Source organism: Spinacia oleracea, chromosome 5, assembly GCF_020520425.1.
Source record: "Spinacia oleracea cultivar Varoflay chromosome 5, BTI_SOV_V1, whole genome shotgun sequence".
Taxonomy (NCBI): domain Eukaryota; kingdom Viridiplantae; phylum Streptophyta; class Magnoliopsida; order Caryophyllales; family Amaranthaceae; genus Spinacia; species Spinacia oleracea.
In genome coordinates, this window is record NC_079491.1 from 77,302,339 (window position 1) to 77,316,357 (window position 14,019).

Here is a 14,019-nt window from a genome sequence, read left to right on the forward strand (position 1 = left end):
CGTGAACCCTTTCTGATGAGAGTTCAAGTAATCTGAGTGTAAGCAGCAGCTCTATTCCTGTTGCCGCAGGCGTTGATTCTATTAATATTCATACATAAACATCTAGTCACATCAAGGCTTGTACTCCCTATATCAATATATCATAGACAAAAAAACTTTAGCAAATTCGACCTCTTCATACATGAATATTTATAGAAGATTTGTTTTAATCAGGTAAATAACATCTGTGTAAGTATTGACACGAATAAAGGACATATACCTGTACAAAACTTTAACAGTTATTCAGTAAGGGGAAAAAAAATTAACAGCCTGGCCCTCTCAATCTCAATAAACAGTTCAATATTCTACAAAATTTAAGATTTTTAAAAACGATATAAAACAGGCTCTTCTTTTGTTCCGGCCTAAGCCTATATGTCATGGCCATTGGCCAGTAGCCCAGTACTCACTTTTCTTGTTCTGCCATGGTGCCAAATTGTCTTTAACTGCTTAGAAAACAGAAGCAACCTGAATTCTTGAAACCCATAGACTTTACGAAAACCAGGAATGACTACATGCTGCCTAGACAAGCATAGTACATATACAGATAAATAATATATCATACTTAATGACGTTGGATAGAAATGACGCAGGGAATTAAGGAATATACTCTAGCACTTTTGTATTTTTTGACAATTTTAAAGTTAATTAGTGTTAGGTTATGATACATATGATATTACATAAATCATGCGGAAACAACCATTAACCCAGGATTACATATTATTTACACATAATCATATAGCATAATTTAGATGCATACTCTTTGTTGCGTGCCCTCCCTAGCTGCGCCCGAACCGAGCAAGAACAAGTCTTTAGGACTCCAAGTGTCGTCCCTCCGTAGATAGTCCACAGCACGTCCGGATCCGCCTTAAGATTGACCAACTAGAATCGCCCTTAAGGTACTAGAATTTTCGGCACTTTTGAGCAAGATGTGTGGCTGAATTTTTCTCTCAAAAACTCACTTTGAATACTTTTTAAACTCGTTATAAATTGTGAACCCAGGCCACATATTTATAGGGTTATGGAAAGGGAATTGGAATCCTATTCAGATACAAATTAATTAAACCTAGAATCCTACAAGAACTCTAATTTAATTAATTTATCAAATAGAATTAGGAATTTAATCATTAACCGAACTCTGCACGTTTTAGGAAACGTGCACGAACACAAACACTTACGCACACACACACGGCAGCCTCGATGGGCCACCCATGCGTGCGTGCGAGCAGCAGCCCACGCAGCGAGGCCTGCGCGAGCCACAAGCCCACGCAAGCACCCGCGCGCGCTGCGCGCGCTGTGCGCGCTGCCACGGCCTGCTGGGCCTGGCCTTGCGCTGGGCCTGGCGTGGCTGTTTGTGTGGCGCGCTTGGCTTTCTGGGCGATGGCCTGGCTTCGTGCTGGGCCCTCGTCCGGCAGGCCTCGTCCGATGCTTATTCGTACGATACGCTTCCGATTAAATTTCCGATTCCGGAATTCATTTCCGATACGAACAATATTTAACATTTCCGATTCCGGAATTAATTTCCGTTTCGAACAAATATTTAATATTTCCGTTTCCGGAATTATTTTCCGATTCCGGTAATATTTCCGATTCTGACAATATTTCCGTTTCCGGCAATATTTCCGATTCTGGTAATATTTCCATTTCCGATAATATTTTCCGATACGTACCATGTTTCCGTTTCCGGCAACATCTACGACTTGGATAATATTTATATTTCCGATACGATCCATATTTCCGTTTCCGGCAATATCATCGTTTCCGGAGTATTCATTTCTTGCCTGTGACGATCTCAGCTCCCACTGAAACCAAGATCCGTCGATTCCGAATATCCATAGATAGAGTATTTAATGCCATTAAATACTTGATCCGTTTACGTACTATTTGTGTGACCCTACGGGTTCAGTCAAGAGTAAGCTGTGGATTAATATCATTAATTCCACTTGAACTGAAGCGGCCTCTAGCTAGGCATTCAGCTCACTTGATCTCACTGAATTATTAACTTGTTAATTAATACTGAACCGCATTTATTAGACTTAACATAGAATGCATACTTGGACCAAGGGCATTATTTCCTTCAGTCTCCCACTTGTCCTTAGGGACAAGTGTGCATTTCCTAATTCCTTTGTCGCTCGATGCTTGCTCTTGAACATAAGGTAAGAGTTGTCATCCTTATTATGTCCAGAGGTGTTCCTCGGTTTCAGAGTTCAACTGATCAAATAAACAGATAATCATAGCCTATGATTCATCCGAGCACGGCCATGCATTTCACAGTTTCTAGCTCTCCGAGTGGCCTTGTACAACTTTTAAGCATCTCATCCAGATTTATGGGAGGACAATCCCAATCTTGCGATCTTGAGATTAGACTTCGTTTGATAGGTGATTACCTGAGCGTTGCCTTTATAGCCTCCTTTTACGGTGCGACGGTTGGTCAACGTCAAAGCAACCAGTTCTCAAACAAGTAATCTCAAATCACTCAGGTATTGAGGATTTAGTGTCTAATAATGTAATGAAATTTACTTATGATAGATTTTCATCTCTTACAGTAAAGTTTCATAGGTCTTGTCCGATACTAGTCTTCCCAAAGTAAGTATCTATGCAAATGATTATAACATTGCCATGTCCACATAGTTCAAGAAACAGAACTACTAGTCATCTTGCATCCTAATCGTCTAACATTTTCTATGCGTCCAATTTTATAGAAAACTCCGACTAGGGACCATTTTCAACCTTTGACATTCAAGTTCACTTGATAGACATTTCTTAGTCACAGGACTGGTCCTGACAGTCTATCTTGAATATATCGTCAAATTGAAGGGACTCATCATTTAATAAACCACAAATTAAATGGAAAAATGAATTCTTTTCATTTATTGTGAATGATTAACCAATAATGTTTTACAAAGATTTAAACTCTAAAACTTTAAAACATTAAACAGAGACATCAAAGCCATTCTCCAATATGCTTGATTCCCAAAGCTGCAGTGTGCGAGTTGTGCTTCGCCTGCGGCAGAGGTTTAGTTAATGGATCTGATATGTTGTCATCAGTTCCAATTTTGCTTATCTCGACTTCTTTTCTTTCAACGAACTCTCGTAGAAGGTGAAATCTACGAAGTACATGCTTGACTCTCTGGTGGTGTCTAGGCTCTTTTGCCTGTGCAATAGCTCCGTTATTGTCACAATACAGGGCTATTGGTCCTTTAATGGAGGGGACTACACCAAGTTCACCTATGAACTTCCTTAGCCATATAGCTTCCTTTGCTGCTTCATGTGCAGCAATGTACTCCGCTTCAGTTGTAGAATCCGCAATGGTGCTTTGCTTAGCACTTTTCCAGCTTACTGCTCCTCCGTTGAGGCAGAAGACAAACCCAGACTGTGATCTGAAATCATCTTTGTCGGTTTGGAAACTTGCGTCCGTATAGCCTTTAACAATTAATTCATCATCTCCACCATAGACCAGGAAGTCATCTTTGTGCCTTTTCAGGTACTTCAGAATGTTCTTGGCAGCAGTCCAATGCGCCTCTCCTGGGTCTGACTGGTATCTGCTCGTAGCACTGAGTGCGTACGCAACATCCGGGCGTGTACATATCATAGCATACATTATTGAACCAATTAATGATGCATATGGAATCCCATTCATTCGTCTACGCTCATCAAGTGTTTTTGGGCACTGAGTCTTGCTTAGAGTCATTCCATGAGACATGGGTAGGTAGCCTCGCTTGGAGTCCGCCATCTTGAACCTATCAAGCACCTTATTGATATAAGTGCTTTGACTAAGTCCAATCATCTTTTTAGATCTATCTCTGTAAATCTTGATGCCCAATATGTACTGTGCTTCTCCTAGATCCTTCATCGAAAAACATTTCCCAAGCCAAATCTTGACAGAGTTCAACATAGGAATGTCATTTCCGATAAGCAATATGTCGTCGACATATAATACTAGGAAAGCAATTTTGCTCCCACTGACCTTCTTGTATACACAAGATTCGTCTGCGTTCTTGATGAAACCAAAGTCACTGACTGCTTCATCAAAACGTATATTCCAGCTCCTGGATGCCTGCTTCAATCCGTAGATTGACTTCTTTAGCTTGCATACCTTTTTAGCATTCTTTGGATCCTCAAAACCTTCAGGCTGTGTCATAAACACAGTTTCTGTTAAAACGCCGTTTAAGAAAGCAGTTTTGACATCCATCTGCCATATTTCGTAATCGTAATATGCAGCGATTGCTAATATTATCCGAATAGACTTTAGCATTGTAACTGGTGAAAAGGTTTCATCGTAATCCACACCGTGGACTTGCCTGTAACCTTTTGCAACCAATCTAGCTTTGAAAACTTCAAGTTTCCCATCCTTGTCCTTTTTCAGTTTGAAAACCCATTTGCTTCCAATGGCTTGGTAGCCATCTGGCAAATCGACCAAATCCCATACTTGGTTTTCAGACATGGAGTCTAATTCAGATTGCATGGCTTCTTGCCATTGCTTGGAGCTAGGGCTCGTCATAGCTTGTTTGTAAGTCGCAGGTTCATCACTTTCAAGTAATAGAACGTTATAGCTCTCGTTCGTCAAAATACCTAAGTACCTTTCCGGTTGAGATCTATATCTTTGCGATCTACGCGGGGTAACATTTCTAGATTGACCATGATTCTCACCAGATTCTTCTAAAGATCTCTGAGTTTCATCCTGAATGTCATCTTGAGCATTCTCTAGAGTTTGTTGTTCGACTCGAATTTCTTCGAGGTCTACTTTTCTCCCACTTGTCATTTTGGAAATGTGATCCTTCTCCAAAAAGACACCATCTCGAGCAACAAACACCTTGTTCTCAGATGTATTGTAGAAGTAATACCCCTTTGTTTCCTTTGGATAGCCCACAAGGATACATTTGTCAGATTTTGGATGAAGTTTGTCTGAAATTAATCGTTTGACGTATACTTCACATCCCCAAATCTTAAGAAAAGACACATTTGGAGGCTTTCCAAACCATAATTCGTATGGAGTCTTTTCGACAGCTTTAGACGGAGCTCTATTTATAGTGAGTGCAGCTGTATTTAGTGCATGCCCCCAAAATTCTAATGGAAGTTCGGCCTGACCCATCATTGACCTGACCATGTCTAGCAAGGTTCTGTTCCTCCGTTCCGACACACCGTTCCATTGTGGTGTTCCAGGAGGAGTCAACTCTGATAGAATTCCACATTCTTTCAGATGGTCATCAAATTCATAGCTCAGATATTCACCGCCTCTATCAGACCGCAGTGCCTTAATCTTCTTGCCTAATTGATTCTCTACTTCACTCTGAAATTCCTTGAATTTGTCAAAGGATTCAGACTTATGCTTCATTAGGTAGACATAACCATACCTACTGAAGTCATCAGTGAAAGTGATAAAGTAGCTGAAACCACCTCTAGCATTTGTACTCATTGGTCCACATACATCTGTATGGATTAAACCCAATAGTTCATTTGCTCTTTCTCCAACTTTAGAGAAAGGTTGCTTTGTCATTTTTCCAAGTAAACATGATTCGCATTTACCATAATCCTCTAAGTCAAATGGTTCTAGAATTCCTTCCTTTTGAAGACTTTCTAAGCGTTTCAAGTTTATATGGCCTAATCGACAATGCCACAGATAGGTGAGATCTGAATCATTCTTTTTGGCCTTTTTGGTATTTATGTTATATACTTGTTTGTCGTGATCTAATAAATAAAGTCCATTGACTAATCTAGCAGATCCATAAAACATCTCTTTAAAATAAAACGAACAACTATTGTCTTTTATTAAAAAGGAAAATCCCTTAGCATCTAAGCAAGAAACTGAAATGATGTTTTTAGTAAGACTTGGAACATGGAAACATTCTTCCAGTTCCAAAACTAGCCCGGAGGGCAACGACAAATAGTAAGTTCCTACAGCTAATGCAGCAATCCGTGCTCCATTTCCCACTCGTAGGTCGACTTCACCCTTGCTTAACTTTCTACTTCTTCTTGGTCCCTGTGGATTGGAACATAAGTGTGAGCCACAACCTGTATCTAATACCCAAGAAGTTGAATTAGCAAGTATACAGTCTATAACGAAAATACCTGAAGATGGAACGACTGTTCCGTTCTTCTGATCTTCCTTTAGCTTTGGACATTCTCTTTTGTAATGGCCTATTCCATCACAATAAAGACAGCTTGATGTGGACTTGTCCTGCTTTGATTTAGCATTGCCCTTGGACTTTCCACCTTTCTTGAATGGTCTCTTTCTAGCCTTGAGTAAATCTTTGGCTTCACAGTCCAGTACTATTTCAGCCTTTCTGACAAGGTGCATAAATTCTGCAACTGTTTCTTCTCTTGGTTCACTTAGGTATAGTTGCTTGAAGCGACCAAACCCACTGTGTAGTGAATTGAGCAAGACAGAGACTGCCATCCTTTCGCTTATTGGTGTTCCTAGTAGACTTAGGCGATCAAAATATGAACACATAAGATCCACATGGAACCTCAGTAGGACGCCTACCCTCTGTTTAGTGCGAAGGAGCTGAACATGTGTTTCTTGGACCTCCATCCTATAACACCTGTTGGGAGAACTAACCTTTAGACCAGACATTGATTCAATCAACTCATGGACGTTATGGTCCCTGTCCTCCGTACTTCCACGACAGATATCCCTCAGATTCTTGATGAGCGTAAAAGGTTCATAGGCTACAAACCTTTTAGCCCAATCATCAGGGATATTGTTCAGCATGAGACTCATAACCTTTTTGAGATCCGCATCCCAGGCGTAAAATCTCTCATGGGTCATGTCTCTGGCATAGTAGCTTGGCATGGGATGTGACAGTACATACTCAAGTCCATTGAGTTTGACTATTTCAACTAGCTTAGCTTCCCATTCAAGAAAATTTGTCAGGTTCAGCTTGACCATAAGCTCAGAACCCATGATGATGTTTTGATTGTTGTTTGCCATATTAAAACTACAATTGAAAAGAATAAACAAATAAATAACCATTCACAGTTTCTCTTAATAAACTTAAATTCTAGCATACATGCATAATTCAATGTTTATTAAGCATTTTATTCAAATTATGTGTTCCGGCAGGTGGGAATAAAATGATTCCAAGATCCTAAAATCATTGAAGAACTAAGCACAGTTTGTCGACTTAATCCTAGAACATCTTAGGTAAGCAAAAGCCTTTTGCTAATAGTCTAGAAACTATTCTTGGTTGATAGGTACGTCTAAGAACTTATTAGGTAAACCTATCGATTTTGCCACGACATAAAAGGACTCCTTACTTATATCGTTGAGTTTCACCAAAACTAACATGTACTCACAATTATTTGTGTACCTTGCCCCTTTAGGACCAATAAGTAACACCTCGCTGAGCGAAAACTATTACTAGATTGATGTAAAGGATATCCAAGCAAGTGTATATTTTGGCATGGCACCTTTTAACTCAATTTTTAAGTTTGGAACTTAAGGCTCTTACTATGTTGGTTAGATTTTAAGTGAACTAAAATCCTTAATCATGCAACATAATCAAGCTTTTGATCTCATGCATTTTAAGACATATTTAAAAGCAATAAATAACTTAAAACATGCATAAGATAAATGTGATCTAGTATGGCCCGACTTCATCTTGAAGCTTTGACTTCAAAGTCCGTCTTGAAAATCTCCGTGGGAGGCACCATTTTCTTCAAATAGGATAAGCTATAACTAATTACAACTATTTGATGGTTCGCAGACCATATTTGAATTGAAAAATAACTTTGGTACTTTAGACCAATTACATTCAAATTAATGGTACGCAGACCATATTTTCTATCCTATTTGGGCCATACTAGTCACTTCATAACCTGCAAAACAGTACATATACAATATATACCATTCACCCATTCATTATCATGAATGGCCCACATAGCTGGTTAGTAAAACACATTATGCATCACGTAAACATTTGCAGCAATTAATCAAGGGCACCAATAATCTACCAATTATTCAGTCCTTATTAATTCTAATCAAGTTGTTTTAACCTTAAGGATTTGTAGACCTAATCAAGAGTTTATGACTAAAAAGCTCTCCCACTTAAACCAATAAATTCATATGCTTTACTAATTTTAAACATAAAAATGTATTTCTAGTCTAACCGGAAACATACAAATTTAATTAAAATTTAAAGCTCATATAAATTTATAATTGAATCCAAAAGTTTAATTTAATTTCAGTCGTGTTTAAATTAATTCATGATTTTAATTTTAGTAAAATAATTAGAATAGATAAAATTTATTATAATTACAATATTCAAAATTAAAATCCAAGAAAATAATTTAAATTATTAATTTTAAAATTAATTAAAATTACGTGAACTGAAATTTTCAAATTAAACATTCAAAACGATCTAATCGTAACGCAAACACCCTACGCATTACACGCCCATGGGCCGCACGCACACAGCCATCGCTGGCCATGTGCGCGCAGCCCATGCGCTCGTCGCATAGCTGCTGCATCTCCATCGCAAGCCATCGCACGCTGTGGTGCTTGCTGCGCGCGCGCCAGCGCTCGTCGCACGCGAGCCATTGCTCGCAGTGTGCGCGAGCCATCGCTCGCTGGGCGCGCGACATCGCTCGCTGGGCGCGCGACATCGCTCGCTGGGCGCGCGACATCGCTCGCTGGGCGCGCGACATCGCTCGCTGGGCGCGCGAGCAACGCTGGGCGCAGCGCTCGTGGCACGCGAGCTTGCGCTCGCTGCGCGCGAGGCTGCGCGCTCTTGCGCGAGGCAGTGCGCGTTGTGGCGCAGCTCGCTTGCTGCCTACACGCGACTGCCTTGGCTCGCCCTTCGCCCATGCCCATTCGTCCATTGCTCGTGGCCCACGACACAAGGCAGGGCTGCTGCCTTGTGCTCGTGCACTACGCCCTTGCTCATTGCATTCGTGTCGCACGGGCGACGAGCTCCCTTGCTCGTCGTCGCATGCCCGCATTATACAACACCCCTTAAGGGTAACACGAAGCGTCCATTGCTTTGTGCGTGCAAGTTATATGAACGAATCGCATAAAAAATTTAAAATTTATAAAATTATTGACAAATTAATAAATATTATTAATTTCATAATTTTAGGGCGAAAAATCGAAAATTTATTATCCAATTGATTTCCGATTGTTATGGATTCAAGTCTAGGTCATAAAAATTTAAAATTTATCATAAATTTACAATTTTTATGGTGGTTTTTAATCATAGGTTTCTAATTAAATTACAATTAATTATGAAAATCAAATTAATTCTAAATTATTCTAATTTTCAACAAATTAATCATAATTACAAATTAGATTGCATAATTAACAAGACTAGGCATTCAAACTTGTTAAACATATGCAGTAGGTCAATCAAAAATTCAAGATTTATCAACAAGAATCGCAAATATTTAATTTAACATCTTAAATTTACGAAATTTTTGCATTCGAAAAAATAAAACCTTCGAAAAGTCATAGTTAGGCTTCGAATTTGAGAATTCTGGCTTCGGCAGAAAAATACTTTTTTTGTCAAAATTTTAGAATGCCTTTTACATGCGGAATTGACACAAAAATCACTCGATTTGGATGAGTAACGAATAAACTGCCGAAAAACTGCGTACGTATAATTAAATAAACGCAATTTGCAATTAATTAACAATTACGAAAATTAATCACCCCTTTTAATTCTTGCAAATTTGTAATATTTAACCATGTTTATGCAATTTAGATTATGAAAATAATAAGGGGCTCGTGATACCACTGTTAGGTTATGATACATATGATATTACATAAATCATGCGGAAACAACCATTAACCCAGGATTACATATTATTTACACATAATCATATAGCATAATTTAGATGCATACTCTTTGTTGCGTGCCCTCCCTAGCTGCGCCCGAACCGAGCAAGAACAAGTCTTTAGGACTCCAAATGTCGTCCCTCCGTAGATAGTTCACAGCACGTCCGGGTCCGCCTTAAGATTGACCAACTAGAATCGCCCTTAAGGTACTAGAATTTTCGGCACTTTTGAGCAAGATGTGTGGCTGAATTTTTCTCTCAAAAACTCACTTTGAATACTTTTTAAACTCGTTATAAATTGTGAACCCAGGCCACATATTTATAGGGTTATGGAAAGGGAATTGGAATCCTATTCAGATACAAATTAATTAAACCTAGAATCCTACAAGAACTCTAATTTAATTAATTTATCAAATAGAATTAGGAATTTAATCATTAACCGAACTCTGCACGTTTTAGGAAACGTGCACGAACACAAACACTTACGCACACACACACGGCAGCCTCGATGGGCCGCCCATGCGTGCGTGCGAGCAGCAGCCCACGCAGCGAGGCCTGCGCGAGCCACAAGCCCACGCAAGCACCCGCGCGCGCTGCGCGCGCTGTGCGCGCTGCCACGGCCTGCTGGGCCTGGCCTTGCGCTGGGCCTGGCGTGGCTGTTTGTGTGGCGCGCTTGGCTTGCTGGGCGATGGCCTGGCTTCGTGCTGGGCCCTCGTCCGGCAGGCCTCGTCCGATGCTTATTCGTACGATACGCTTCCGATTAAATTTCCGATTCCGGAATTCATTTCCGATACGAACAATATTTAACATTTCCGATTCCGGAATTAATTTCCGTTTCGAACAAATATTTAATATTTCCGTTTCCGGAATTATTTTCCGATTCCGGTAATATTTCCGATTCTGACAATATTTCCGTTTCCGGCAATATTTCCGATTCTGGTAATATTTCCATTTCCGATAATATTTTCCGATACGTACCATGTTTCCGTTTCCGGCAACATCTACGACTTGGATAATATTTATATTTCCGATACGATCCATATTTCCGTTTCCGGCAATATCATCGTTTCCGGAGTATTCATTTCTTGCCTGTGACGATCTCAGCTCCCACTGAAACCAAGATCCGTCGATTCCGAATATCCATAGATAGAGTATTTAATGCCATTAAATACTTGATCCGTTTACGTACTATTTGTGTGACCCTACGGGTTCAGTCAAGAGTAAGCTGTGGATTAATATCATTAATTCCACTTGAACTGAAGCGGCCTCTAGCTAGGCATTCAGCTCACTTGATCTCACTGAATTATTAACTTGTTAATTAATACTGAACCGCATTTATTAGACTTAACATAGAATGCATACTTGGACCAAGGGCATTATTTCCTTCAATTAGTGCTTCTCCTTTTTGGTTGTATACCAGTGTGCACAGATTGTGCAGCATATTCTTCCCATAATTTCCTCGATTGACGTATCAAAACAATGAAGAAATGCACAATCTCATAATCAGACTTGTTTTAAGTAGTAGGACGAGGACGACCATAAATATAAGTTGTTTGAAGCGACACATACAGGTCTTGTGAAAATTATCATTATCGAACAAGACTCAAGAGTATTGACCAGAGTGGCGGCAGTAGTATTGATTATGCATATCTAGCCGCTAGGGCATTAGATGTTCTATGGTCTGTTTCAACGGATGCAATAAATAAGTAACAAACAACGAAGAATGAAATCCAAATTTACACGATTCACTAACAATATGGTAGTTAGCCATGTGCACACTCCGCAGGCAACAGAGAGAACGATCTTATTAATTAAACTTGACTAGGTATCTCAACAGATCTCTGATGTTTTTTCCGTGTATGTCGACCAGAAATCAGTAGGCACCTTTCTAGGGAAAGAACAAGGGAACTAGGTTAAACAAAAGGAATGAGGAATCCAATGACCTGCCAAAGGTTCAAGTTCCTGGTTGGGCCAATTCTTTCTGCTAAAAAGAGATTCAGAACTCTTATAGTACATAAATGTAGCAGCTACAATGCTATTGCTGCTGGTTTTGTTTCTATCGGAATTACCACTAGTGGAAAAAGGGTCATTTGCATCGCACTTTTAAGCATATTTGCGTCGCACATCGTGCGTGGCAAAAGCTCTCGACGCAAATGACTAAAAGTCATTTGCGTCGCACATTTGTGCGACGCAAATAACCTTATTTGCGTCGCACAATTAGCAAATGTGCGACGCAAATAACTTTTCAACATGATGCCTGAAAAGTCATTTGCAACGCACATTAGCTAAATGTGCGACGCAAATAAGGTTCATTTGCGTCGCACATTTAGCTAATGTGCGTTGCAAATGACTTTTCAGGCACCATGTTGAAAAGTTATTTGCAACGCACATTAGATAAATGTGCGACGCAAATGACTTTTAGGCGCAAAAAAAAAAAGTCATTTGCCACGCACAATAGCTTAATGTGCGACGCAAATGACAATTTTAGCGCCAAAAAATTAAGTCATTTGCCTCGCACATTGAGCTAACGTGCGTTGCAAATGACTTATTTTTTTAAAAAAAAATATTCGTTTTTTAATATTTTAGTTGGAAATTCCGACATGATCGTCTTTGAAATTAGACGGTTCATTCCCAATACCGGGAATACATTTATAATTAATACCTGTCACAAAAGTTTACAACGTAATTAACGTTCCCAATAAAAGGCAATTAAATTCGTCATAGATCGATCAACCAACATGTTACAACAAACATAAAATTATTACAACAAAGGTACGTAGCTAGCTAGAGATCAAGTTCATATTACAAATTAAGCTAAAAATTCGACATTGTTCATGAAGTAATCTGCCCAAAAATCTTTCACCTCATTAATCTCCTCCGCTGAATAAGGCAATGTTCTTGAAAAATCCTAAAAAAGTGTAAATAATTCAATTTATCAACGATTGATGAATATAATAGTTTTGTGTACTTCAATTTATTATATAAAGTACGTAGTTTATGAGAACATACCTTAGTAAGATCTTGACTATTACCATGATTCATTATTATGTCGTACATAAAACGCATGACGTAGTAGCCACAATCTAGTGATCCCGGTTGTTGAGCACACTAAATGCATTAAAATAAATAGCACAAGTAAAATTTCTATCACATTGTATGTTATAATTTTGAAAAACATATTTCTTAGGTAAATAATAAACTAATTATATATATATATATACCTGTGCTGGAATCCATGTTAATTTAGTTCCCTTAGATTGTCCACCTAGTCTCTTGTAACACCGAAAAGCACTACACATTCGATAAAATATGCAATTATATATACTTTGTTTACACATGTAAATGCAAAGAATATTTTACATGTAAGTGCAATTATATACTTTGTTTACACATGTAAATGCAATTATATACGTAGTAGTCACATTTAAGGCTAATTGGGTCGTACGTTCTAGGTCATTTTTAGGCAAAAATGATGTTTTCGAACCCAACTTTGAACCAAAGAACCTAAGGAATGTTTTCAAACTTATTACACGTCTCATATGCATAGTTATAACTTCCTAAGTCCCTTTACAATCTTTTATTTCACATTTAAGGCTAATTGGGTCGTCCTAGGTCATTTTTAGGCAAAAATGATGTTTTCGAACCCAACTTTGAACCAAAGAACCTAAGGAATATTTTCAAACTTATTACACGTCTCATATGCATAGTTATAACTTCCTAAGTCCCTTTACAATCTATTATTTCACATTTAAGGCTATTTGGGTCGTCCTAGGTCATTTTTAGGCAAAAATGATGTTTTCGAACCCAACTTTGAACCAAAGAACCTAAGGAATGTTTTCAAACTTATTACACGTCTCATATGCATAGTTATAACTTTCTAAGTCCCTTTACAATCTATTATTTCACATTTAAGGCTAATTGGGTCGTCCTAGGTCATTTTTAGGCAAAAATGATGTTTTCGAACCCAACTTTGAACCAAAGAACCTAAGGAATGTTTTCAAACTTATTACACGTCTCATATGCATAGTTATAACTTCCTAAGTCCCTTTACAATATATTATTTCACATTTAAGGCTAATTGGGTCGTCCTAGGTCATTTTTAGGCAAAAATGATGTTTTCGAACCCAACTTTGAACCAAAGAACCTAAGGAATATTTTCAAACTTATTACACGTCTCATATGCATAGTTATAACTTCCTAAGTCCCTTTACA

At 38.7% G+C, this 14,019-nt stretch overlaps 1 long non-coding RNA gene across 1 annotated transcript; it reads right to left on the bottom strand.

The window, feature by feature from the left end:
* Positions 1-12,431: 12,431 nt before the first annotated feature.
* Positions 12,432-13,091, bottom strand: LOC130461348 (uncharacterized). Its single transcript, XR_008921747.1, has 3 exons — positions 13,029-13,091; positions 12,817-12,915; positions 12,432-12,715 (listed from the first exon to the last, which is right to left on the bottom strand). It is a non-coding gene; the product is annotated as an uncharacterized lncRNA (long non-coding RNA).
* Positions 13,092-14,019: the final 928 nt, after the last annotated feature.